Below are 27,416 nucleotides of genomic sequence, written 5' to 3' on the forward strand. Positions count from 1 at the left end.
GTCTGGAGATGCGTTTGATTCACAAACAGCCAGGCAGGGTTGTGGGAGGTAATTGTTCTGCACTGTTGAATTAGCTTAGACATATGTTTTATATTAGTTTCATTAAGTCTGTAACCACTTGGCTTGAAAGCTATTTTTTCTGTTTTGTACTCTAGCTTAATCTGTAGTGATAAAGTCTTTTGCTGTTTTGACTTTGCGTTATCAGTGACAACTAGGCCTGCCAATCCCCAGGTCCCAGCAGGGGTTCTTCCACTTTCCCAGGCTCCCTCCTGCCCCCAGTCAGCTGGCCGGCAGGGGGAAAGCCCCGCCCCAGAGGAACATGTGCCTTTTTACCTCCAGAGGCTTCAGGCTCCGATTGAAAGGCTTCCTCTTGGGATGGTGTGTCTGTGTTACTTTGAAGAAGTTGGCAGCAACTCATGAGTAGAGAGACCAATCCCTCGCTTCAGAGTCACCAGAAATGGGGGGGGGGCGTGGGAAACATCTGCTGAGCACTTCATTATTCCCTATGTAGAGATCGATTCTCATAGGGTATAATGGAGAATTGAACTGGATGTTTCAGGGGCTCTGGGGGAGCTGTTTTTTGAGATAGAGGCACCAAATTTTCAGTGTAGTATCTAATGCCTATTCCCAAAATACCACCCCCCCCCCAAGTTTCAAAACGATTGGACCAGGGGGGTCCAATTCTATGAGCCCCAAAAGAAGGTGCCCCTATCCTTCATTATTTCCTATGGAAGGAAGACATTTAAAAAGGTGTGCTGCCCCTTTAAATGTGATGGCCAGAACTCCCTTGGAGTTCAATTATGCTTGTCACACCCTTGTTCCTGGCTCCACCCCCCCCCCCAAAGTCTCCTGGTTCCACCCCCAAAGTCCCCAGATATTTCTTGAATTGGACTTGGCAACCCTAGTGACAACAACAGCCTCTGGACTGTGGAAACCAGGATGCTTGGGGACTAGAGGGCAGGGGGTAAGACAGTTTTCTGCATTTGCACATTTTTCCAAAATATAAACTGTATGCTGGAGTCATAGACCTCAGTCTTGACTCAAACCAAATGTGAGTCTATGCCTTTCCTGATGCTTTAATAAACATAACCATTCTGAACCCAATGGACTATTTACTGAGCTAATGGGGGTGGGGTGGGGGTAGGATTGACACACTCTATGATTCAAATTCCTCTTCATATCACCTTAGATTTCTTGCTCACACTTAGACAAGCTCACACACTTGCACACAAAATGGGCTGAAGTAATTGGAAATCTCTGCCTTTCAAATTTTCTCAGGGGCAGCCTTTACCAGGGCTCCCCAAGTCACTGGCATCGTGGGAGGCTGGATTTTAACTTTGAGTTGTGGGACAACTATTTTGAAAGCCATGGCTAACCCAAGACCATTCAGAGCGGTTTACAATCTCCTATATCTTCCTCTTCCACAACAGATACCCTGTGAGGTGGGTGGGGCTGAGAGAGCTTTCACAGAACCTGCCCTTTCAAGGACAACCCTTGCGAAAGCCATGGCTGACCCAAGGCCATTCCAGCAGCTGCAAGTGGAGGAGTGGGGAATCAAACCCAGTTCTCCCAGATAAGAGTCTGCACACTTAACCACTACACCAAACTGGCTCTCTTGTAAAGCAGTTTACAAGGCATGAGTCAGAGAGGTTGGCTGGCTATTAACCCCTCCTTGCCCCAGAGAGATGCATGAGATAGCACACTGGGTCACACAGGACCTATTGATTCACTCAAAATAATCCCTTCTGCACCCAAGTCTGACTTCCCTTTCACCCATTACCCTTGATTAAGCAGCAATTAATTGACTCTTAAGTCTATTCATCTTTCTCATCACCTGTCTGGTGTTCGTAGGGCCATCAAACCTCTTCCACTTCTTTGTCCACCTCTGATAGAACAATCCATTCATTGTCCTCTGGCAGTGAGTCAACCTGCCTCAGGGTATGTTTTGCCCTATAAATATGTCACACTGCTAGGGTTTGTGTTCTTGGATCCCCATCACAACCCCACTTGCAAGTAGGTCCTCTCACTTTCCTAAATGCTGACTGTTTCCTCTTTGACTTTTGCTGCTTCTGTGGACCTCTTCAAGATCAGTAATTATCACCCACCCCTGCAACACTTTCCCATTTTCTCCCTGACTCTTCCTATTTAGCTCTTGTGTTTGCTGTGTGCATCCTTGTTTTCTTTCACTAAATTATAGCTTGGTTATTTCTACAAGTTCTTATAGAAACAAATCCCCATATATATGGGTGGAGATCTCAGTTACCTGCCCCTTGCTCCATCTCCAAGCTAATTTTCCCAAATTAAGTGGAAATTGTCTATTTTGGGTAAGAGATCCAGGATGGATTCATGACATTCCTCATCATGCAAAAGCCATTTTTGCTAAAATCTAGAAAGGCATATTTCATTACTAGTCTATTATCTCAGTTCTGGCAGTCAGGGAAAAGCCATGCCTGCCCTGTTGTCACCCATTTAATCTGATGTTCTACTTGAGCTACAGGAGATACAAAAGATTCAATACAGACCTTTACAGCCTCTGAGGAATTCCACAAGGGATGGGAGTTACTATGTGCCTGACATCTTTACAGCCTGGGGATTTTCACTTCTTGGAAGTCCCCACGGCCTTGGCAGTTCTCTCCTTCCTATCTACCACCTGTGTGGTGTAGTGGTTAAGAGTGTCAGATTAGGATCTGGGAAATCCAAGTTCAAATCCCTACTCATACCATGGAAACTCGTTGGGTGACCTTGGCCCCAGTCACACGCTCTCGGTCTAACCTACCTCACAGGGGAGGAGGGGAGGAGAATGATGTAAATTGTGTTGGGAAAACCAGTGTACAAATGAATGAAATAAAATAAATTTTAAAAAAGTTTAGAAAAACTGTCAAATACAAGCTCTGCTTTTGGACATGAACATAAAATCAGGTGAGACAACATAAAATCAGGTGAGACAACATAAAATCAGGTAAGAACCTAAAATCAGGTAAGAGTTTCAGTTCAGCTCTATTTTTTTTTTTAAAGGATGCAAGTTATGTGACTTGTGTTATGTATTTGCTGTGTTATGTATTTACTGTGTTCAGTGTTCGCTGTTAGTAGGCCTCAGCTTAAAGCACACTTCCATTACTCTCCAGGATCCTGATGCCTGCATTCCAGTTGGCCATTCTCTTAGAACCGGCCAATCAGGATATGAGACATTTCTTCCAGGAAATGCAAATGAAGGATCCTGTAGAGACCAATAGGAAGGATTGCCGCTGTGTGTTTAACTTAGCCACAGTGTGTAGATTGAGTGAAATGGCCTGTGCTGTTTGAGACTGTTTCTTCTTGCAATAAACTGTCGCTGCTAACTTGAGAGCTGACTGAATTCACTGTACAATAACTTGTTCTTCTATCTACTTGCACTGAGGAGAAGGGGAAGATGGAAGGTGGTCTCACCATTCCATTTCTTATGGATAAACCTCATCCTCAGTCTGGATGTTTCTTCAGAAGATTGTGCAGTCTGATAATTTCATCATGGCCTTTGGGCACTCTGGCTTCCATTTCAGAGGGGAAAATAACCAGGAAAATGCCGCCTATCAGCTGTTTGGGTTTTGTTGATACTTTAAATGCTATTGCCTTGAATGCGGAGGGACACTCACTACAGATAAGTAAGCATCATCATTATTACCAGGGGTGGTTTTGTAGAAAAAAAGGTGGTGGAGCTCATGTAGGGATTGGTATGCAGCTGCACCTACTATTCAATGGACAAGATGAGAAGGAGGAGGTGGAACAGTCAGAAAGGTTCAGGAGCTGTGCTCCTGAGAGCTCCCACTGAATCCGAGGCCTGATTATTACTATTATGTGACCTTTATACTCCTGGAGTTTTACAGAAAATGCATAAAACCCAAAGGCTGCTTTTACATCTGCAACTCAAAGCACATTTTGTGTTAAATTTCTCCCTGTGGGAAATCATACCCTTAGTGCTGACACAGCATTGTATTAAGGGGAGGTTAATGTGTTTTGTGGTTTGTTATTAAACAGAGGGGTTTTTTTTACTGCTTTATGACCACTGTGCAAGGGGGAAATTAAAACAGCCTGTTTCTTTTTTTTCTGGTTTCAAATATAACCTGGAGGGTGTTGTGTGTTTTTTTTTTTTTTAGCAATATCCCACAGTACAACCTAGTCTAAATTTCAATTTAGAGGGCCCAAATTAGACAGTGGCATTTTCCAGATTGTCTTAATGTTCCATTTCCATTCCCTGATGTTACTAGGTTTTTTTTTTTCTTGTGTCCAGGCAACTTCATTAACATCTGTGTGTTATCCTGGTCTTTCCTCACCCCCCCCCCCCAAAAAAAGAATTCTTTCCTAAATTAGTTTTTCCACACATTCTTTTTTCCATTGCAGAATGAATTCACAAGATAGCCTCTTGCTTAGCATCTGAACATCTATCCCCTTGCTTTCGGGATTGCTGTCCAAAACCTGCCCAGAAAGGGCAAGGTTTCAGCGACAAACTTTTAAAAAATTGTATGCCACTGCTGAAAAATTTCAGTGCTGGAGGGCACCTGTGTGGAAACAGTCAATCCCATTAGGAGGCCCAAAAACAGCTCCTGCAAGCTATGCTTATACAGAAAGCTAATCTTCAAGGCGATCTTAGCGAGACCAGGGCGGGGGTGGATTCTGCAACTCCTGTTCCTTAAAAACTGTCTCTTGAGAAGTTTAGCGGAATAAGGCAAAGAGAAATTGAAGAACAGGGTTGTTTTGTAGAAAAATAGGCAGTGGAGCTCATTAGCATAACTCATTAGCATATGCTGCCCCCCACCAGCGAAAAGCAACTTGATGCAAGAAAGGAGAGCCCCGGGTGAGCAAGGCCTGCTTGGGCTGGCTAGAGACCCAGCCAGCCCAAGCAGGCCTCACTCTCCTGGAGAGCCAGTTTGGTGTAGTGGTTAAGAGCGCGGACTCTTATCTGGGAGAACCGGGTTTGATTTCCCACTCCTCCACTTGCACCTGCTGGCATGGTCTTGGGTCAGCCATAGCTCTGGCAGAGGTTGTCCTTGAAAGGGCAGCTGCTGTGAGAGCCCTCTCCAGCCCACCCACCTCATAGGGTGTCTGTTGTGGGGGAGGAAGGTAAAGGAGATTGTGAGCCACTCTGAGACTCTTCGGAGTGGAGGGCGGGATATAAATCCAATATCTTCTTCTTCTTCTCCTCCTGGGCTGCCCCATCTACAATCAAAAGGCCAGCAAGCCACCCACCACCCAAAATCACATAAGAAGTGGAGAAAGGATGGTGCGGGCTTCTCTAGGGGTTAATGAGGGCTGCTGGGGTGTGTGGTAAAGCCCCTGGTGGCTGGCTGGCTGGCTGCCCGCTCTCCTAGTCCAGGGATTGTTATGCAGCTGCACCTACTATTCAATGGACAAGGTAAGTGGGGAGGAGGGGGGCTGTCAGAAAGGTTCAGGAGCTGTGCTTCTGTGAGCTCCTGCTGAATCTGAGGCCTGCTGAAGAAGATACACATATTAACCATAAACATTGGCAGCAGAATGGAAGAGGTAAAAGAGAGCAATATTCTGGCTACTTTAAATGCCCCGGATCCCATCCCCACCCTTTGCTTTATGCCAGAGTAGATGTAGCCAATGGGGCTACCGTCAGGTATGGGAATCATGCCCTGCCCATGTGTTCAGGGGCAGGCTTGGGTGCTGCTGACAGCTTCATCCCATGACACTGCTTAACTCCAAAGTAAGGCCCAGGGAAGGGAACCAGAGTGAGGAGGGGGCTTTCATGGAACCTCTCTTCCAAGAAAGGGCACAGGTGCTGGAGAACAGGACAAGCTGATCCTGGAAACATGATGGTGTGTGATGGGTGGGGAATGTAATTTAATAGGGATTGTGCAGCTCCCCCAAGGCTGCTGAAGCGTTGCAATGCTTCAGCGCATGCCCCCCAAAATCCCAAACTGCCCCTGCAAATCAGTCCTCAATGTGAATAGATGGAACTGTGAAGGGAAAACGGGGGGGGGGGGGGAGTAAGTGTGAACTGGAACAGCCATGACACCCATGAAAACCCCAAAGGTGGCTGCTGTCTGGAAAATGCCATGATAATGGTGGGTGCTGCACAAAAATGGCAGCCGTGCATTATAACTCCTCCTTCTTCTCCACCTTGGCAGGCAGGTTGCACTGTGTCTTGTGATGTCAGAACCCCACACCACAGGCAGAGAGGCCAGAGGAATGCAGAATTTTGTGATAATATACCAATTAATTGTACTCAATATTATGATGGGGTGAAGGAGTGTTAAACACACTACTATTTTTGACAATGCCTATGACTTACATCTGTTAACTGCAAATTCTGAGGCAAGATGAAGTTGCTATCTGTCCTGTAACTTTGCATGAGACCTTTGCTTTAGTTTACCAGACTGCAGGGACCCTGCGTAATTGATTTCCAAGTGTCTACTGTATACATGATTTTGTGCTTTCTTCCGGGACTGTGTACAAGAATGACTTGCTATGGGTATTGAAACAGGGACTATCTGCTTGGCAGACTAAGGTATTTGGGGGCAAACAGCAGATTTCCATTAAAAATGGATGGGGGCAATGATCTCTGAGGAGCATGAAAGGAGGAATTTGAAGTCCTCTAAGAGGTTCCTTAGCAACCAGTGTCTTCTTATATGCCATATAAGGGATGCAGGAAAGGGCTGTCTTGGCTGTGGTTCTCCAGTTGTGGGCTCCTCTCCCTCCAGAGCTGAGAGTGACACTATGCTTGGAATCCTTCTGAGCTATACCAAAGATCTTTCTTCTTCAGAAGGTCTTTGAATTAGATTGATGTGATTACTGTTGAGTTGACTATAATACTCCAATTGTTGCTTACAACCCTGACTTCCTGTTTGGCTGGAAGACAGTCTGCAGCTCCCTAACAGAGGGGGATTTTATTGTCACTGTTCAGGGTATTAAAGACCCCTGATAAGGTCTATGCTCATTAACCCTAGGCAAGGGTTAACCCAAGACGACTTATCTTCCTTTAATGCTGTTGATATCGAACTGGAAGAGTCAGGAAGCTGACTCCTTCATTTCTTGATGTCCGGCAATGGAATTTGTCAACCATCGTCTGCAGTGACTTCGGTCACTTAAGGCTGTCGGAATCCAAGCACTCTAGAAGGACTGATTTTAATTGCAAGAAAATAACAGCCGAGGGAGTTAAGAACATCTAAAAGGTACACTTATCATTCTTATCTTCACTCTGAGAGACTTTGATTATAGTTTAAACACTGAGTGGATTAACAACAGACGAAGGCAAAGCATAATTGAATGGAAAAAAAAAACTTTTACCTTGTTAAGCTGAGCTCTGTGGCTTTGGAAGTGAACAACAGCAAAAAATAAAAAAAAAAAACCTTCAAGATAAGAGTGAAAATTGGCAGTCGGAGGCTGGTGACGCAGAAGAAAGAAAAGAGAGTTGCCGTGTATATATGCCCATAAACTGCAGAACCTTGAATGAACTGAGCTGAATGGGGGCATAGTAGGAAGAATTCAGCTAGTGAAAATTGAACGCCGTAAAAATAATTGCCTTCAAAGATATCTGGAGTAAAGACATATTGTTTTGGATTTTTGTGGTTGCGGTTTCTTCATGCAGCTCAAAAAGCTGCGAGATTAGACACGAGATCAGTCTAAGCTGTGACAGGAAGTGAAACTAAAAGGGGCTGGACAATAAATCAGAGCCTATAAGGATAATAAGAGCTGTGACATCCGACCTTTGAACTAGGAAGGAATTGAGTCCAAGATTCAGACCAAGAAAGACGAAGAGAGACCTCTCTAGGCTGGAACTGTACCATAGAGAAATAACGATTGCCATTTTAAAAGGGAGAAAAACTGTCAAAATTGTTAAAATTCAATATCTTTGCTCAGGAAGAAGGGAGAAAAACGAAACTAGTCTCATCTGAAAGAACTGGCTCTAAGCTATTGGATTGGATGCCAAACTTTATGTGGGGATTTTTTTAAGGTTTGGTGATTTTTTATATGTCAGTAGAAAGAATAACACGTGCAAGGGCCCAATCATTTGACAAGATGCAGTCTCAATTTGACGCTCTGGAGGCAAAAATGTTAAAAGCTATGGACAAATTGCATTTGGCAATAAAAAAAGATATTAAAAAAGAAGTTGGAGACCTTAGGAAGGAGATAGAGAGTTTTAAGGAAGAGACTCAAAATAAAGTGAAAGAGGTAGAGATGAAAGTGGATACACAGGCCTCTGCCTTGCTAAAAATCCAAGAAAAGGTCATAATACACGACTGTAAGTTGCTGGAGTCACAAGTGCGTCTAAGAGGGATACCTGAAAAAGAAGAGACAGATTTAAAAGGCTATATGGTGGATATCATCACTGAGTACATAGAAGAAGACCCTGACAGATTTAAGAGTATGTTGGAGGGTGCCTATAGAGTCAACTCAGTTTATGCGAAAAATAAAGGCCTGCCAAGAGACATCGTCATAAGATTAAGATCAAAAGAGGTGGCAGAGAAAATCTTGAGGAAAGGGTACCAAAAAGCCTGGGCAATAGAAGGGAGCAGAGTTAAAATAATGAAAGAGCTACCAAGAGAAGTGATCAGCGATAGGAAAAAGTACAAGAAGCTAACTGATCAGTTGCGTGCAGAGGGCACAAGATATAGATGGATAATACCAGAGGGTCTTGGATTTGAACAAAATGGCAAAAGGATTACAATAAGATGCGAACAAGAGATGTATAGCTTTTTTGAAGAAAATAAAGAACCAACATCATAATGGAGTACAAATTACTATCTTGGAATATAAATGGACTAAATTCACCACAGAAAAGAAGGAGAACATTTCATTGGATTAAAAAGCAAAAATGTAATATAATTTGTTTACAGGAAGTTCATATACAACGCAAGGACAGTAAATTTTTGTGGAATAGAAATTTGGGGTTGGAGTTTTTTTCACTAGCAGAGCAAAAGAAAAGAGGGGTGGTTTTTTACATTAAAGAACAACTTGACCCAAAATTAATCTTTAAAGATAAAGAAGGAAGATATATTGCTGTTGAGGTGACGATAGAGGCGAAAAAAACGTTACTACTAGGACTTTATGCACCCAATGGAGCGAAAGACAAATTCTTTAAAGACATAAATCGACAAATGGACGAAGAGACCTATGACCAGGTATTGATGATGGGCGATTTTAATGGGACAATACAAAATAACCTTGACAGATCAAGTCCAAAGAAGAATGATAAAGAAGGGAAGCTGCCCAATTCTTTCTTTGAGTTGATTAAACAGGAAAATCTAGAAGACATTTGGAGAAAGTTCAACCCTGAGGTAAGAGACTATACATTTTTCTCAGCAAGGCATAATTCTTTTTCCAGAATTGACATGTTGTGGGGTTCCCAAGGCTTGGGCCTCATAACAAAAAAAATTGAGATTCTTCCAAAGGTTTGGGCGGACCATAATCCAATATGCTGGTCCACAAAATTGCAAAGAAAATCAAGAAGATTGAGAATTAATGAGGATTTACTACAAAATAAAGACACTGTGTCATTTTTAGAAAAGGAGACTGCAGCATTCTTCCAAATAAATGAAACGGATGATATGGAGTATCAAACAGTATGGGACACTTATAAAGCAGTAATGAGGGGTATATTAATTACATTGAATAATAAAGACAAAAGAGCAAGAGAAGAAAGGCTGTCAGCACTGCAAAATGAAATAAATAAAAAAGAAAAGGACTTAAAAAAAAGACCAGGGAAGAAAAAATTAATAAAAGAAATTACGATATTACAATCCCAAGTTAAACATTTGTTGAATAAAGAACTAGAATGGAATTTAAAAAATTTGAAACAGAAATCGTTTGAAAGTGCAAACAAACCTGGTAAATACCTGGCCTGGCAATTAAAAAGAAAGAAAGAAAATAAGACTATAAATAAAATCATGGCAAATGGGAAAACAGTAGTGGATCAAGAAGGAATTAAAAGAGAATTCTTTAAATACTATGCAAATTTATTCAAGGGTGTGAATATAAGTAAAGAAAAAGTGGAAGAGTATCTACGAAACATCCAGGTGGCACCTTTGACGGAATATATGAAAAAGATATTAAATGACCCAATAGAGAAAATTGAAATAGAAGCAGCAATAAAAGCAATGCAAGAGGGTAAAGCTCCAGGGCCAGATGGATTTACATCAAAATTTTACAAATCTCTTAAGGATGAATTAACACCCAAACTGTTGAAGTTGTTAAACACGATAAGAGAAGAAGGGAAAATCCCAAAGACCTGGAGGGAAGCTGTAATCTCTTTGATTCCTAAGGAAGATAAAGATAGCACAAACGTGAAAAATTATAGACCAATCTCATTGTTGAATAATGACTATAAGATTTATACAAGAATTTTAGCAGAGCGACTGAAACAATACCTGACCAACTTTATAAACAAAGACCAAGCGGGATTTCTTCCTAAAAGACAAATAAGGGACAATGTAAGAGCTGTTATTAATGTCGTGGAATACTATGAAAAGCACCCGGAAAAAGAAGTGGCCTTATTTTTTGTTGACGCAGAGAAAGCCTTTGACAACTTAAATTGGGACTTTATGTTTGCGGTAATGGAAAAAATTAATTTAGGAGAACAATTTATAAAAATGACAAGAGCAATATATACAGATCAGCATGCAAAATTGTGTATAAATGCAGACCTTACCAAAGAATTGAAAGTGAGTAAAGGAACAAGGCAAGGATGCCCGCTATCACCATTGCTGTTTATAATGACTCTTGAAATTCTGTTACAACAAATTCAAAAAGATGAAAAAATAGAAGGTCTAAAAATTAGAAGATTCTCTTATAAATACAAAGCTTTTGCAGACGATATAGTGTTCATAATGGAGAATCCGGTTCAAGTGTCACCACTGCTGTTAGCTAAGATAAAAGAGTACGGAGAACTAGCAGGATTATACATAAATAAGGAGAAATCGAAATTCCTCTGTAAAAACATGCAACCAAATAAAACAAAAGAACTACAAAAGGTGACAGGTTGTGAAGTCACAACCAAAGTTAGGTACCTTGGAATAGAGATAACAACGAAGAACATTGATTTATTCAAAAACAATTATGAAAAACTGTGGTGTAAGATGGACAAAGATTTGATGAAATGGAATAAACTCAACTTGTCCTTACTGGGCAGGATAGCTGCAATCAAAATGAATATTTTGCCAAGGATAATGTATTTGTTTCAAACCATCCCGATTGTAAAAGAAGCAAAACAATTCAACAAATGGCAAAGGAAAATTTCTGATTTCATTTGGGCCGGAAAGAAACCAAGGATAAAGATGAAGATCCTAACGGATGCCAAAGAGAGAGGAGGTTTTCAACTTCCCGATCTAAGACTATATCACGATGCAGTTTGTTTGACATGGATAAAAGATTGGATAATGCTGTTAGACAAAAAACCTTTGTGGTTAGAAGCTCACGGAAACAGATTCGGCTGGCATGCATACATGTACTATGGGAAGAATAAAATGGATGGTTTTTTCTCTCACCACTATGTCAGAAATACATTACTAAATACTTGGATAAAATACAAGAAATATGGGGACGAGAGAAAACCACTATGGATAGTGCCAGCAGAAGTAATAAAAATAACAGCTGATTCTGAAGAAAAAAGAGAAATGTCATACAACCAACTGCTTAAGATTCAAGGAGACAAAATTGAATTAAAAACCTCAGAAGAGTTAAATAACAATTATGACTGGTTTCAAATGCAACAAATTAAAAGTTTGATGGAAAATGGCATAAAATCAGAGGGAATTAGACGAGAACAAACAGAACTGGAAAGGGTCCTGTTAGGTGACAATGAAAAATTGATATCAAAAGTATATAAGTTATTATTGAAATGGTCTACAGAAGAAGAAGTAGTAAAGTCTCAAATGGTCAAATGGGCAATTAATGTGAATAGAGAAATACAAATGGAAACATGGGAGCACCTCTGGAAGAACTCAATGAAGATATCAACTTGTCAAAGCATTAAGGAGAACTGTTTTAAAATGATGTATAGGTGGTATATGACTCCGAAAAAATTGGCTAAGATAAGTAAGAAAATGTCGGATAGATGTTGGAAATGTAAAAAATATGAAGGTTCTTTCTTCCATATGTGGTGGACATGTGAAAAAGCGAAAGAATTCTGGAAGATGATACAACAAGAAATCACCAAAATTTTGGGCTATGATTTTAAGAAAATTGCAGAGACGTTTTTACTTGGATTACAATTAGAAAAATACCCAAAAGAAGACAGGACTTTAATTTGGTACCTGTTATCAGCTGCTAGGACTTTGTACGCGCAGCTTTGGAAGCAAGAAAAAATACCAGAGAAATGGGAATGGACCATGAAAGTTTTATCGTGGTGTGAAATGGACAAATTAACCAGAACACTAAGGCCGTTTTCGCACTTAGCGTTTGCTCCCCTTTTTCCGCGGCGCAATTATGTCCGGATCATTTTTCTCGTTTTCCCACTAGTGACTCTTTGCGGAGTCGCCTTCCCTGAAGCCCCGGCTCAAATCGTTTTCCCACTGGCATCGGCTTGAGTCCGATGCCCTGTCAATCATTTTTTTTTTAAGCGCAAGTCTGGTTGCGTAATGACGTACTAACGTACTAACGTAACATCGAGCAGGCACAGCTGTTCCCTCCCCTTCTTTTCTTGGACAAACCGCATCACGTGTGCTGCTGCTGCTTATGGATTGGCTGCAGCTGTAGAATCCTCCACAGCCCTTTATGTATTAACGGAAGCATTCACAGTGGAGAATCCTAGCACTAGATTCCCCCCCCCCCAATTCTGAAGCACTAGATCCCCCCCCCCCAAATTTCCTCCGCTCTCTTTCCCCTCCCCGGCTGGCGCTTGCAACGGGGACCTGACTGATTCCTGCTGCCAGAGCTCCCCCCCCCCGCTCCATTCTCTCCTTCCCCTTCTGTGGCGCATGTGAGGAGCTCGCTCGCGTCTACTTTCTAACCGAGCGGAATGTAGCCAGGGAGAAGAATGCAGGACTCCAACTTCCCATTTTATACATGGCGATTTTGTGCAGGTCCAGAAATCCTGGTGGCACAGCTGAGGGAGGCATTCCCTCCTTAAAACACACACACATGGACGCTTTGGCCCGCACCGGCACTACATTCCCCCCCCCCAGCAATGGTCGTTTTCGCATTATCGAGATAACGCAACAGCGGAATAACGCAACTAAAGTCAATAATAAAAAAAAATTCTAACGAAACCAATTGAAGTGCCAATTGAGGCTATTCCAGGAGGGTTTTTTTTTTTCTATTTGTTAATTTCGAAATATCGCTATTACGCAAAACTGTGAAGTTTTAAAAAAAAAAAATGGCCGTGCCGGCACTTTGGGGAAGCGCCACGAAAGGCTGATGATTGGCCAAGTGGGTGGATGGGGTGGGAGGACGGAAAGGGAGAGGGTGACGCCCCCAAAGCAGTCGATCCGGCGTGGATGGATTTCGCACAGGAAACTCCGCTGAGTGGATCCGGAGTGGATCCGGAGGTTTTCGGAAACTCCGGCAACTTGCTGAAAAACATACTCCGGCGTAAAATCCCTGAAGCGCCGGAGCAAAGCGCAGCGCCGGAGCAACATGTGCGAAATCCAAGAGAAGATCCGGAGGTAAATGGGGCGCTACGCCGGAGCAAACGCTAGTGCGAAAACGGCCTAAGAGACTATGATCTAGAGATATTCAAAAGGGAGTGGAGAAAATTTAAAGGATATATGGAGAAAACTTGGAAAGTAAAGAAATATTGGACAATTTTTTAGTTGTAAGAATATATATATGGAACTTTGTGCAGTCAGAAGTGCCTTCAGTATGGATTTGAACTTATAACCTCGGGGAAGTCAACATTGGAGGGAGGGGGGATGGAAATGTCATATGGGTTAATGTGAAAAAAGAAAAAAAAATTAAGAAACAGAAAAGCTTTGTAACCATATGCTACCAATAAATTGTTTAAAACCGAATTGTTGCTTACAACCCTGTCCTTTAAAAAGGGTTTTAATGCTTTTTTTCTTGGTTTTGTGATGCATGTGTTGAGTTTCAATCTCTGGTAAATTGCCTTGAGGACTTCGTTAGGCAAAAGGCAGTCTCAAAATATGCCAAACAAACAAAAAAGAGAATAACATGGACAACGACCATAGTGTTTTAGTGCACTGTTTCTTGCAACACACACATAGATGATGATGATGATTTTGAAGACAGATGGAAAGATGGATAGAGAGATGACAGATAGATAGACCGATAGACAATGGACGGACAGACAGATGATAGATAGATAGATAGATAGATAGATAGATAGATAGATAGATAGATAGATAGATAGATAGATAGATAGATAGATAGATAGATAGATAGATAGATAGATAGATAGATAGATAGATAGATAGATAGATAGATGGATGGATGGATGGATGGATGGATGGATGGATGGATGGATGGATGGATGGATGGATGGATGGATGGATGGATGGATGGATGGATGGATGGATGGATGGATGGATGGATGGATGGATGGATGGATAGATAGATAGATAGATAGATAGATAGATAGATAGATAGATAGATAGATAGATAGATAGATAGATAGATAGATAGATAGATAGATAGATAGATAGATGGATGGATGGATGGATGGATGGATGGATGGATGGATGGATGGATGGATGGATGGATGGATGGATGGATGAACAGACAGTCATATAAAACACCCATGGGCAATGTCATGCTCAGACTGTGCCCAAGTGCAGTGCCACCTTTGGCCATGGTGTTGGGGTATGAAGAGTGATGCTCCACAAGCCCCAGATAGAGGGGATGGGATTTGTCTCACCCTATTCCTCCTCCTTCCACTGGAAAACCAGAACCAGGTAGTTTTAATCTCATTTACTCATCATCTCTGGTTTAATTGTAGCCCCTCTTCAAACCTCCCTCTCCCCATTGGCCCAGAGGCTTGCCTTTCAGGCAGAACTCCCTGCCATTGGCTACCCTTCCCAGCAGCTTTCTTCCTAGTTCCACCCCACCCTCTCTCAGCATCTGAGTTCATTTGGGATTCTCAGGTTTTGTTTGCTCATTGTTACTCATATTGGAGGTTTATTTATATACCACTTTCCCCACCAATCAGAGCCTAAAGGTCTCTGCTTTCCTCCATTTTACCATCACAATAGCATTCCTGTGAGGTAGGTTAGGCTACGTGAGTGCAACTAGCCCAAGGTACCAGCAAGTTTCCATGGCAGAGTAGGGATTCCAACACTGATCTCTCAGATCCTAGCCAAACACTCTAACCGCTACCTCAACAGGGTTGCCATTTACCCATTTTGGCAGGGGACCTCCAAGTCCCTTGCCCTTGTTCAATGGGGCAGTGGGGAGGGGAGGGCATCAATCAATATCTGGACATCACTTCCTGTTTTGGAACACAAAGTGACTTTATGATGCTCTAGGACAGGGGTGTCGCACATGCAGCTCATGGGCCAGATCAGGCCCTCAAAGGGCTCCTATCAGGCCCACAAGCAACTCACTATTGTCTGCTTCCTTCTCCCTCTCTCTTGCTTCCTTCTGTATCACAGCTTGCTTTGCCAGGCTTGCTCAATTGCATAGGAGCTGCAGAGCAAAGCCTCTATTTTCTCCATTGACTGATCAACACATGAAGCAACCTATGTACAAAAGCTCACAATTCCCAGCCATTTCATGTTTCCCCCTGGGTCATAGGCTCGAAGCATTGACCATGAGATTTCTGTAATGAAGGTCAGTAAATCAAAAGTAGCTTTGCAACTTACAGATATACACGTGAACAACACCTGAACAGCATACTCAAGATTGCTACAGCACAGACATTGTCTCCAGGTTTTGGTGCAATAAAACAAAAGGTGTCAGTAGTCAGAGATAAACAAAATTTTTCAAGAGTGCTAATCGTTTAAGCATTTTTTTTTAATTGTGTTTGTCTGTGTCCTTTATAAAGTTTATATCTCTGCTACCAGGCATTACATTTTAGGACACACATGGTCTGGCCTGGCAAGGTCTCTTTTCTGTCAGATCCAGCCCTCATAACAAATGAGTTCGACAGCCCTGCTCTAGGAATTTCAAAATCACTATGGTAAAAAGTTTCATGGCTGGAGCAGAGATTTGAACCTAGGTCTACACAATCCTAGTTCAATGCTCTAAAAATTTCACCACAGTAGCTTCTGACCTACATCCATTGTGGATGGCTCTTGGTGGTCTAGGGTATGATCTAGTCCACAATGGATCCACAGTAGGGTGACTAATCAAATCTGTATTAAAAATTTGAGGTTTAGCAGAATTCTCTGACAATTCCTTCAGATGATTCATATGACTCTCCAAATAGATCTTGCATTTTATTTAAAGCTAAATTTGGGGGCAATTCTATATTTACTCTGAATAATCAAACAGGAATTTATATTAACCTCTCTGTTTATCTGCTGCATTGATACTTCATTGGGAGATCTCTAAATTCAAGTAGCAGAATGTGTTGTTGCACATACTGTGATCTTTTAACCAATACATTTTGAACTTTAGGTTTTTAAGGTTTACATTACATGGAAGTACTTCCTTTGAACTGCATATAAAATATCTTTAGTATCAGCAGTACTACTTGCTTTTAGAACAGAAAAAGGAGCGGATGTCACCTGAAAAAAAGCCCAAAAGAATTTTCACAAGCTTGCAAATTGATTTTTGCATTGCATGTTATTTTTAAACAAATACCACCAAGAGCCCAATCGACAGCTCAATTAGGCCAGAGCTATTGAATTTAAAGATAATGGTTGCCTGTGCAGTATTTTACTAGGTAACAAATGGACCTTGGCTTGTGTGCCCATTTGGTGTTTTTCCCCCCTCTGTCTTTTAAAATCACTTTTTCAGTCTGCAGTGGACTGGTACCAGCAGCACAGCAATCTAGGGTTGCCAGGTTTTTGTTGGAAAATACCTGGAGACTTTAGGGGTGGAGCTGGGAGAGGGTGGGGTTTGGGGAGGGGAGGGGCCTCAGCATGGTCCAATGCCATAAAGTCCACCCTTTGAAGCAGCCGTTTTCTCCAGGGGAGCTGATCTCTGCCAGTTGGAGATCAGTTGTAAAAGCAAGAGATCTCCAGGCCACATCTAGTGCCAGAAATCATGTCAATGAGGTTGATAGCTACCCTACTTGCTTATTCTGCCATTAATTATAGAAAATGTTTTGGTCTAATTTGACTTATTTCAAGTGAGACTCAAAGGGCATTGGGCGAAGGAGCTTATTAATCAAAACAACTAAGCATTAACAAGAGGACCAAAATAGTCAAGTGAAATTTCTTTGGAGCGTCCCCATGCATCTGGCCTGCATAGCCACCAGTTTACACTTGAAGTAAAAGTAAAGGGGAAACATAGACACATGATTTTGTTTTTTGTTTTTATTTTATCACATTTTAAACAACAATGTTAGATCGATTTTATCTTTCCTTTGTAATGGCCTATGGCTAAATACAAATAAGTGCTATCATCCAACATGTAAAGAGAAAACAAAGATAAGCTTATATTAGAGTTACCATCTCCAGTTTGAGAAATGCCTGGAACTCACTGGTGATCTGATTTGCTTCCCAAAATAGCTGTCTCCCCACCCCCTCCCCAGAGAATTGATCTCTGTAGTCTGAAAATTAATTTGAATTTGGATGTCAATATAGGCTTCCCAACCCACCCACCCCCCACCCTGGCGGGCAACCCCTGAATTTGCAGCCTCCTCCCCCGTTCTCCAAAAATCCAGAAGCAAGGTGGTGGTGGTGGGGGAAACAGCACCAATTTTAGTTCCACTCTTCCCCATTGAGTATCCCAGTTAGGTTCTTCTGCTTTCCGAGGCTGCTTCTCGCGCCCAGTCAGCTGGCCAGAGGGGGAAGCCCCGCCCCCAGAGGATCATGTGCCTTTCTACCTCCAGAGGCTTCAGTCTCCGATTGAAAGGCTTCAACTCTGGTGTGTCTGTGTTGCTGTAAAAAAGCTGGGAGCAACTTGTGAGTAGAGAGGCCAGATTCGCCAGAAACCGGGCCGGTGGGGGGGAAGGAGAGGGAAACATCTTCATTATTCCCTATGTGGAGATCGCTTCTCATAGGGTATAATGGGGAATTGATCTGGAGGTTTCAGGGGCTCTGGGGGAGCTGTTTTTTGAGGTAGAGGCACCAGATTTTCAGTATAGTATCTAGTGCCTCTCCCCAAAGGACCCCCCAAGTTTCAAAATGATTGGACCGGGGGTCCAATTCTATGAGCCACAAAAGAAGGTGCCCCTATCCTTCATTATTTCCTATGGAAGGAAGACATTTAAAAAGGTGTGCTGTCCCTTTAAATGTGATGGCCAGAACCCTCTTGGAGTTCAATTATGCTTGTCATACCCTTGTTCCTGGCTCCGCCCCCAATGTCTCCTGGCTCCACCCCCAAAGTCCCCAGATATTTCTTGAATTGGACTTGGCAACCCTATGTCAATAACCCCAGATTGCATCCATCTTGGAGAATGTGTGCTATATAATTTTAATAATGAAGTTTTTTATTGCCCTTTCTCCACTGAATCCAGGGCAGCATATGCGGTTCTCCCATCTCCATTGTTCAATTCCTGCCCACAATTAGCAGGTTGGGCAGAGAAGGAATGATCAAACAAAAGCAGAGAGGGGACTTTAACCCAGGCCTACCTGTTCCTATGGAAGTATGCTAAATACCACACTGGAGTGTAGAGATGTTGATTTGATGAGACTACTTCTGAGGAAGTGGTTGTAAGATTATTTCATAAAACTGCAGTCCATAAATTGCCTGTTAACTTACTGGATTCATTTGCGGTGACATTTCATGATATGTGATAGGCTAAAGGCCTCCACATTCTGCCTCTTCCGGAGCTTATGATTTTCTAATCAGAGCATGAGGGGCTTTTATTGGACTACCTTACTTAGGGTTCTGAGACCTTGCAATCCAATTCAGTGATCTGCCGCTTCAACCAAACAGTACATATTCTGAGGGAACATCCATTTGATCAGGGCTTTTTTTGTAGCAGCAACTCCTTTACATATTAGGCCACACACCCCTGATGTAGCCAATCTTCCAAGAGCTTACAGTAGGCCCTGTGAGAATAGCCCTGTAAGCTCTTGGAGGATTGGCTACATCAGGGGTGTGTGGCCTAATATGCAAAGGAATTCCTGCTATTAAAAAAGCCCTGCATCTGACTTATGTTTGTCTGCAAGTATAAAGAGCACTTTGCTGGGAGATGATAAAAGAGGTGCCCAGTGGCCTTGGCATCAAGCAAAAATCCACAACAAATCAGACTTTTAAATATTATTTACTCCCCCGCAAAGGACATCCATGGGGGAGAGGGGAGATAAGGTTTCCAGCCTCCCGCTGGGAGCGGGGGTTCTCTGATTTCAGGGCCTTCAACCCACCACCACAGAACTGGCCATCAGGGGAGCCCCAGCCATGAAGAGCAACTGTTACCTTGAACAGGGCTCTTTTTGTAGCTGGAGCTCCTTTGAATATTAGGCCACACTCCCTGATGTAGCCAATCCTCCAAGAGCTTACAGGGCTCTTAGTACAGGGCCTACTGTAAGCTCTTAGAGGATTGGCTGCATCAGGGGTATGTGGCTTTCCAGGCTGCCCCGGCCTGCCCTTTCACGGTCCTGCAGCAACCCAGCAACCAGCGGCTTGGCCCACGGCATCCCAGGGTCCTCTTACCAGCAATGCTGTCATTGGGCTTCCTGGGGGCTTGGTGGGGGAGCAGCGTGGCCTGAGCCCGGAGACCCAGTGTGGAGCTGCCTGCAGGCAGTCGCCTCACCTCACCCACCGGGCACAGCCACAGCAGCCTCCAGTCGGCCCAAGAGCACAGGCGAAGAGGAGGCAAATGCCAGGGATGCTGGTGGGTGGCTCTGAGGAGGCCACGGGAATGCCCACCACAATGGCCGCACCACACCCTGAAGGTGGGGCACACACCGGGCCACATGAAAAGTGGCAGGATTAGCCTGCAGTACAAGGGAAGCCAGTCAATGACGGGGGTGGGGAGGTGATAGGGCTGGAACAGGGCTGGAAGGGGGTAAAGGCCTGGGGCATGGAGGTGTGAGGAAACAAAAAGGGGGAAAGGCTGATGGCCGGGGAGGAAGAGAAGCAGAGACGAACAGGCTGACCAAGAGAGACAGAAAGAGAGTGCCTGACTTCTCGGAGAAGGTGGTGGTGTAAGGGAACGCCCACCCTCCTCCAGTTTCTGAGACCAGAAGCGCCCCTTTGGCTTCCCTTCCCCCAGCCACGGACACTCCACAGGGCAGGGCCAGTGGGGGGGGCTCACAGTGGCCTAATATGCAAAGGAGCTCCTGCTACAAAAAGAGCCCTGACCTTGAAACCCTATGATGAGATGTAGCACCAATGGTCATTTCACTGTCTTACAAGAAAGTGAATGGGAAAGACCTTACTCACCCCAGTGGATCTCCATGTGTGCACCAAAGAAGGTGGCACATGCACCAGAGCTCCTGAATCAACACTCTTGTGTAGGGCTTTTTTTTTTTTTAACCAGGAATGCATAGAAACGCAATTCCAGCTGGCTTGGTGTCACGGGGTGTGGTCTAATATGCAAATCAGTTCCTGCTGGACTTTTCCCACAAAAAGCCCTGTGTGACACAATGGTGACATCAGGGGGTTTGCCTAAAATGCAAATGAGTTCCTGCTGGGCTTTTTCTACCAAAAAAAAGCCCTGCTCCTGTGAAATTCCATGTATTGTTGTATTGCAAACCAAACCCAGGTGACTCAGGCCCTGTTCACATGTTATAATGAATGCACAAACTGCAAAAGCCGGTGCATTTTCACTTTATGACTAAAACGAGGAACCAGCACCTGGATAAATGTGGGGTTTGTGTCACGTCTTCAGCTGTATTGGACAGATAGAGAGAACATAGTCCTCCTATGTAAAGCATCCCTTTGCAGTTTCCTCTCCTGCCTTTCCTAGCCTGCCCCAGAGAATCCTGTATCACAGCACCTGGTATTGTTAGGAAAAGAAGAGGGCTAACAATGAGAATTGCAATCTTAGCAAAATTCATTCCATATCCCTTAAAATTCATAGAGATTTTTCATCTGGGCTAAAACTCTAGGCAAATTTAGTGCCACCTGTGTCCTGGGATGAAATGCTTCCTCCCACCCAACCACAGCCCATTTCTACTTCTCAAGAGAAAGACGAGACCTTTATCATTCCTGTCCTCCAGAGGAGCCAAAACGCCTCTGACAAAATGCCAGAGTTAAAGTACTATTAAAAGTCTTTTAACTCGGTGGGACAGGTTAAGATTCATGGGTCACTATCTTTTTGAAATCAGAGAAACTTAAAAGCATTTATCTTTGGGGGGGGGAGTCAATTTGGTGTTCCTGGCCACAAAATAGTCTGTTGTAACTGCAAAATAAAGGGGGGGGGAAACCACTATATTTTCTGTTTATCGATGAGAAGGTAAAGCAGGGTCTATCAGTGAGACCCTGCTTTCTGTTATGGATAATTTAGGCTCTTCTCGGTTACATAACTGTTCGTTAGCTTGTGACTTTAGAATCAACCTCTGGTCAAACTGCACAGCATTTCACTTGAGGCTAAGATACATATTAAGCAAGGATTTCTTATCTAGATTTGTTTAAAGATCACTTGGAAGAACACAGCACCATCTCTTCTGTCCTCTTTGCTTCACTGATCTTTCCTTATTATGCAGAATTAAAACAAAAAAACAAAAAAACTGCTGTGGTGTTTTGTGTGCATGCAAAGATGCTATACTGGACTAGAACCCATGAAGGTCTTTCTACATTGTCTATATGCATATTAGGCTTGCCAGTTGCCCACTGATGGCAGGTGAACTCCTGCATTCTCTCCACAGCACCATGTACTGCCTCAATGAAGTGGTTGGAGGAAAAAGAGGTAGGGTGAGGGAACAATGTTGCATAAATCAGAAGACCCAGAAGTGATGTCTCCACATCAAGTGCCTGGCCAGGAATTTTGCCAATCTCAATGGTCTTTACCACAGAGGAACTGATTGGAGGAATTCCTAGAGTGTCATTGTCATATCATTTGATACTTCCTCTCCCTAAGATGGACCCCAACCTTCTGAAATTCCACGCACAGGCCTGGGAACCCTAATACATACAGATAAAGCAAACAGCAATAAATAATACTGGCAAATTAGCCATAATAGCAGACGGGAGGTTCTTGGAGTTTGTAATCTTGAAGCCACGAGTCCCCCTGAATATGGACACACAACAGTACTGACACATCCATGCCTAATGTGAGGAGTGCCTCTTCAGGAAAAGGTAATCAGAAGCGGTCTCAGCCAGTTTGGCTTTGTGTTTTACTTTCCGTTATTGGTGTTTTACTCTCCAGCATACAGGTCCAAGCCAGCATTTCAATGGTGTGATTAATAAACCACTTAGATTACCAGTTAATTCTCTTGAGTATTATACTGGACATTGCACCCACCAGTGATTAGCTGTACTGAAAGAATCAAGAGCTAAAGCAAGTGGTTTGCAATATATCACCTGTAGAATGGGGAAGGCAACAAGAACATTATTCCCATTTCACTTGGCCTGATGAGTTCTTGTTATTTGGTGGTGGTGGTGGTTCGGGTTGTTCTTAAATTATCCATTTAAGCGAACCTCCTTCAAATTCATACAGATTTCTCTGGGCAGGAATTTTACATAATTTCGGTGGCTCCTCTATGTTGCAGTGAAATTTCTCTCTCTCTTTTTTAAACTTTTGAAAACTTATTGAGAAAAAAGAAGCATATTACATTAAATTAGCAAGTCTTTAGAGAGAATAAAATAAATACAATATAATACAAAAATGTACTATCTATCTATCTATCTATCTATCTATCTATCTATCTATCTATCTATCTATCTATCTATCTATAACATTAATTATCAACCATAATAATAGTAATATAACAATAAAAACAGTAATATTTTAAAAGGGGAAAGAAAAAGAGGGAAGGTGCAATTCCAATCATAAAACAAAACTGGAGGTATGTGCAGCAAAACAAAGCCAGAAAGGGCAATGCATTGCCCCCCCCAGTCGGAAAGAAGAGACAGACACCAAGTGTTGGATTTAAAACTGGGCCGCTTTATTAATGATTAATTAACCTGTAACTAGGCAGGGATGAGACCTAAACAGGACAAGCCCTGGTGTCACCCCCTGACCCCGCCTTGTCCAAAGGGCGAGCCACCCTGCCCCCAGCACAAACCCGCCTGGGTTGTAACTGAGCGGCCAGGCCCCCAGCCACTCTCCACCTGGGCTAGCATCAATCCCCCATGGAAAGATCCGCCCAGATGAGGCTCTTTGTGATCTGCATTCCCCGCACTGAGCCGTGTAGCCCATCTGCGGTTCATACAGACCACCCGCACCAATGGTGCTAGGCCATAGGTGCTCCCCTGCAAACACTGTGGCCAAAACATCCTCCAGCCAGCGACCAAAATGCAAACTACATCGATTAACACCTAAAACTAGAAGGCAGTACAAGGTAGGCGAAAAACAACTCCACATGGGCCAATTATGTGAAGATGAAAAAATTCCTACCTGGCCCCTAAAAAGGCGACTGGTTAAAACCTGTACTGCCAAGGGAGGGCAGGCGGGCAGAGAGCCGAAGAAGACAGAGAGAGCTCTGGGTGGGGCCAGGGCTTATATAGCCCTGACGCCACGCCCAGAATTAGACCCGGATGAGCCGGGCCGAACGGTCTGCTACTCCCTCCTTCCGAGGGGGCAAAGACGGCCCCCAGCCTGAACGCCAGCGATGCCGGCTTGGCTGGGAAGTGCCGGACCTTATAAGAGTAAAACATCAATAAGAGATGCAAAGTTAAATAAGGACAGATTATGAGATATAAAGTCTATCAAAGGAAACCAAATAGCAACAAAAGCGTCATGGGCAGAATCAAGCTGGAAGAGTTGTAGGTGTGAGATTTCTCTTTCTGGCCAGTTTCTGCTTCTCAGTGGAAGGATGCAGGGCTTTTTTTTGCAGCAGGAACTCCTTTGCATATTAGGCCACACACCCCTGATGTAGCCAGTCCTCCTGGAGCTTACAGTAGGCCCTGTACTAACAGCCCTGTAAGCTCTTAGAGGATTGGCTACATCAGGGGTTTGTGGCCTAATATGCAAAAGAGTTCCTGCTACAAAAAAAGCCCTGGTAGGAGAGATCATGCATCCCAGCCTGCCAGAGGAGTCAAATGGCTTTAACGCTTCTACTGCGTTTGGTTTCCTCTTAGCCTCCATCTCATGTCTTCTGTAGTTTTGGGACTGCCTTTTGGGTTGGTCACAGCCAAAAACATCTGCAAGCATCAGCATGCTCCCCAAACTAAAGCTTGTTTCCTCTTACCTTCTCCGGTACACCATCTCCTTGTCCCTGAATCACAGGCCTAGACATGTTCTCTGCAGGTCCTACAAGAAAGAGGCAGGTGAGAAAGAACCAGGCAACTTCTGCTACTATCTTGCAGGAAATAAAGCGAAAGTTCTGCCTAATGGCTTGAAGCATAGCTTGTTTTAAAGAAAAACAATGGCTCATTTCTGCAGGGAAGTGTGGGAGGGCAACATTGAGTCACTGCCCAGACTTGTCAAGTTGTTGTTTTGTTACACACAATGAAAACTACAGGGAGCTGGTGCTGGAGGCTCACAGCTACCCAGAACAATGTATATGATACCTTTGGCTGAAGGTGAGAGGATTTTGTGTCAGCAACTGTCCATCGTGCATAACTCACTTCTCTCCCATGTTTGTTTTTCCTGAAACAGTCCTAGCTGACCCTGCTTCTAATTTCTAACTTTCACAGCAGCATTTACCTTCTCTTCACATTAATGCCTACATAAAAGGACGGGTGTTTCCCTCGTTTCTGTTACTCATTAGTTCCGCCACCGTGTGGAATTTCCTCCATGCAGTACCTGAGTGAAGATACAGAGTTCACCACTAGCAATGAACCTGGTGACCTGAAGAACAAGGCTCGAGGCCAGTCAAGTAATCAAATTCAGCTGAAAACTTATTAACTGCTATAAGGAGCTCCATGATATGGGAACTGTTGTTTGGCTGTTTTTGCAATGGGTTGGATTCCGTAGGTCTAACAGAGACACTTTCTTCTGTCAGAAGGAACCTTCTCTTGAGGCAAGGTTTTCTTCTGAACATCTCATGTCAGAGAAAAAAACTCCTCCCCTCCGAGGAAGGTGCCTCTACTAGCAGAAAAGATCTTTAGGATCCTATCCAATGCATTCCTTCAAGTTATTCGTTAACAATTTCATTCTGGTATAACATGTACTGCTTTTAGATCCAGGTGGGTAGCATATTGGTCTGAAGCAGTAGAACAAAGCAGGAGTCAACTGGCACCTTTAAGACCAACAAAGTTTTATTCAAAATGTAAGCCGGTTTGGTGTGGAGAGCCGGTTTGGTGTAGTGGTTAAATGTGCGGACTCTTATCTGGGAGAACTGGGTTTGATTCCCCACTCCTCCACTTGCACCTGCTGGAATGGCCTCGGGTCAGCCTTAGCTCTGGAAGAGGTTGTCCTTGAACGGGCAGCTGCTGTGAGAGCCCTCTCCAGCCCCACCCACCTCACAGGGTGCCTGTTGTGGGGGAAGAAGGTAAAGGAGATTGTGAGCCGCTCTGAGACACTTTGGAGTGAAGGGCGGGATATAAATCCAATATCTTCTTCTATCTTCATGTGCCTAGAAGCACACTGCATCAGTCTGATGAAGTGTGCTTCTAACACATGAAAGCTAACATTCTGAATAAAACTTTGTTGGTCTTAAAGAGGTACTGCTTTTAAAATAGGACACTTAAGCTGTTGTTTCTATTTTGAGACATCAATATAGCATCTGGGAAATTGCTCAAATTATTGTTGATTTGTCTCTTTTGAAAGGTCACATAAGGTTTGAAAAAAATTCAGAATGGCACGACTTTACACACCACGGCAATATGCCAATTCAGGAAAAATATTTTTCTTCATGTCTATTGGTATGTATGTGTATCTGTGTTTTCGTGCTTAAGGCAAGGCTGAAAATGGGAGAAAAATGTTTCGAAGGAAAATGAAAGAATGTACCAGATGGACAAACAAAACCACCCATCTCATTTCATTTTAGAGATTATGTGTTATTTGACATTTTAAAGCATTAAAGACAAAATGATTGCTTGCAGCATCTATAAATATTTCTGGCCCACTCTGTTTCCATGGTGATAGTTTTAATTTATGCAGAGACCTTTGCAGAAAAAAATTAAATAAAGAAGAAATTAAGGAAAACAGTTGTATCTGTGATATTATTGTCTTTGCCTTGGTTCTAGTATCCTTTTATAGAAGATGTCATAAAATAACAGGCCTTGAAGAGACTACACAAAGGCTCTAAATATGTTTTTAGAAGGAGAAGAAATGTCTATTTGCATTTTGTTGGAAGTCTATGCTAGGCCTGTTGGTGCATCATTACCTCCCCATGTACACAGACTACCAAACTTCCCATTAGGTGAATTTTTCACCTCAGATTAGCTTTGTCACCTATGTCATTCCACCAAGTGCTAAGAGGATTTTACTAAACAACAGGTGCAAATGTGTGGTCATCAGAGCTTTTTTGTAGCAGGAACTCCTTTACATATTAGGTCGCACCCCACTGATGTAGCCAATCCTCATGGAGCTTTCAGTAAGCCCTGTACAGTCTTGGAGGATTGGCTACATCAGGGGTGTGTGGTCTAATATGCAAAGGAGTTCCTGCCACAAAAAAGCCCTGGTAGTCATTTGTCTCCTGTGCCTGCAGCCCCTCACTTGGCCCTGTTCTCCCAAGAGCAGCAGCATAAGAAGAGCAGGTGCCTCCTCTCATTTGTACCTGCCTTATCATAGGGTGGATCTTTTTCTTCCACAGGCATGCTTTCCATATACACAACTTTATTGTTGCACAGCAGCCCGCATCCCTGTCACATACACGCACACACCCTTCCATTGTACTCTGCAACTGTGCAGCCCAGCTGCAGCTCAACAATGGGATTCTAATGCATGGAGTTAATTGATATCCCACTTCTTTCCCCCAAAGGCAGCCCAAAGTGGCTTACAATATCGTTCTGACTTCCATTTTATCCCTACAATAACCAGTTGTGGGGTAGATTAGACCCAAGATCACCTGGCGAGCTTCCATGACAGCTCATAGTCTGAAACTCTAATCTCTACAGTCTACACACCATGCTGCTTCTGGTCTAAGAGAACTTTCTGTAACGATCAGGAAGACTGGTGAGATCAAACAGAACTTCCACGGAATGAATAAAAGCAAAATTTTACAAAGGAGCTCCTTGGGCCAGGGCTGAAGTATGCTGGCCTGAATGTTCAAGGACTCTTGAAATTCGGTTCACTTCTCTGTCTTTCCCCATAAATACTTGTTTACTCTCTTAAGGTTTATCAGCTTACTCCAAGGGCTGCAGACCTAGATGAAAACGTGCATTTATGGCATATCGTGACATTATTTCCATTAATTAGG

Source organism: Heteronotia binoei, chromosome 9, assembly GCF_032191835.1.
Source record: "Heteronotia binoei isolate CCM8104 ecotype False Entrance Well chromosome 9, APGP_CSIRO_Hbin_v1, whole genome shotgun sequence".
Classification (NCBI taxonomy): Eukaryota; Metazoa; Chordata; class Lepidosauria; order Squamata; family Gekkonidae; genus Heteronotia; species Heteronotia binoei.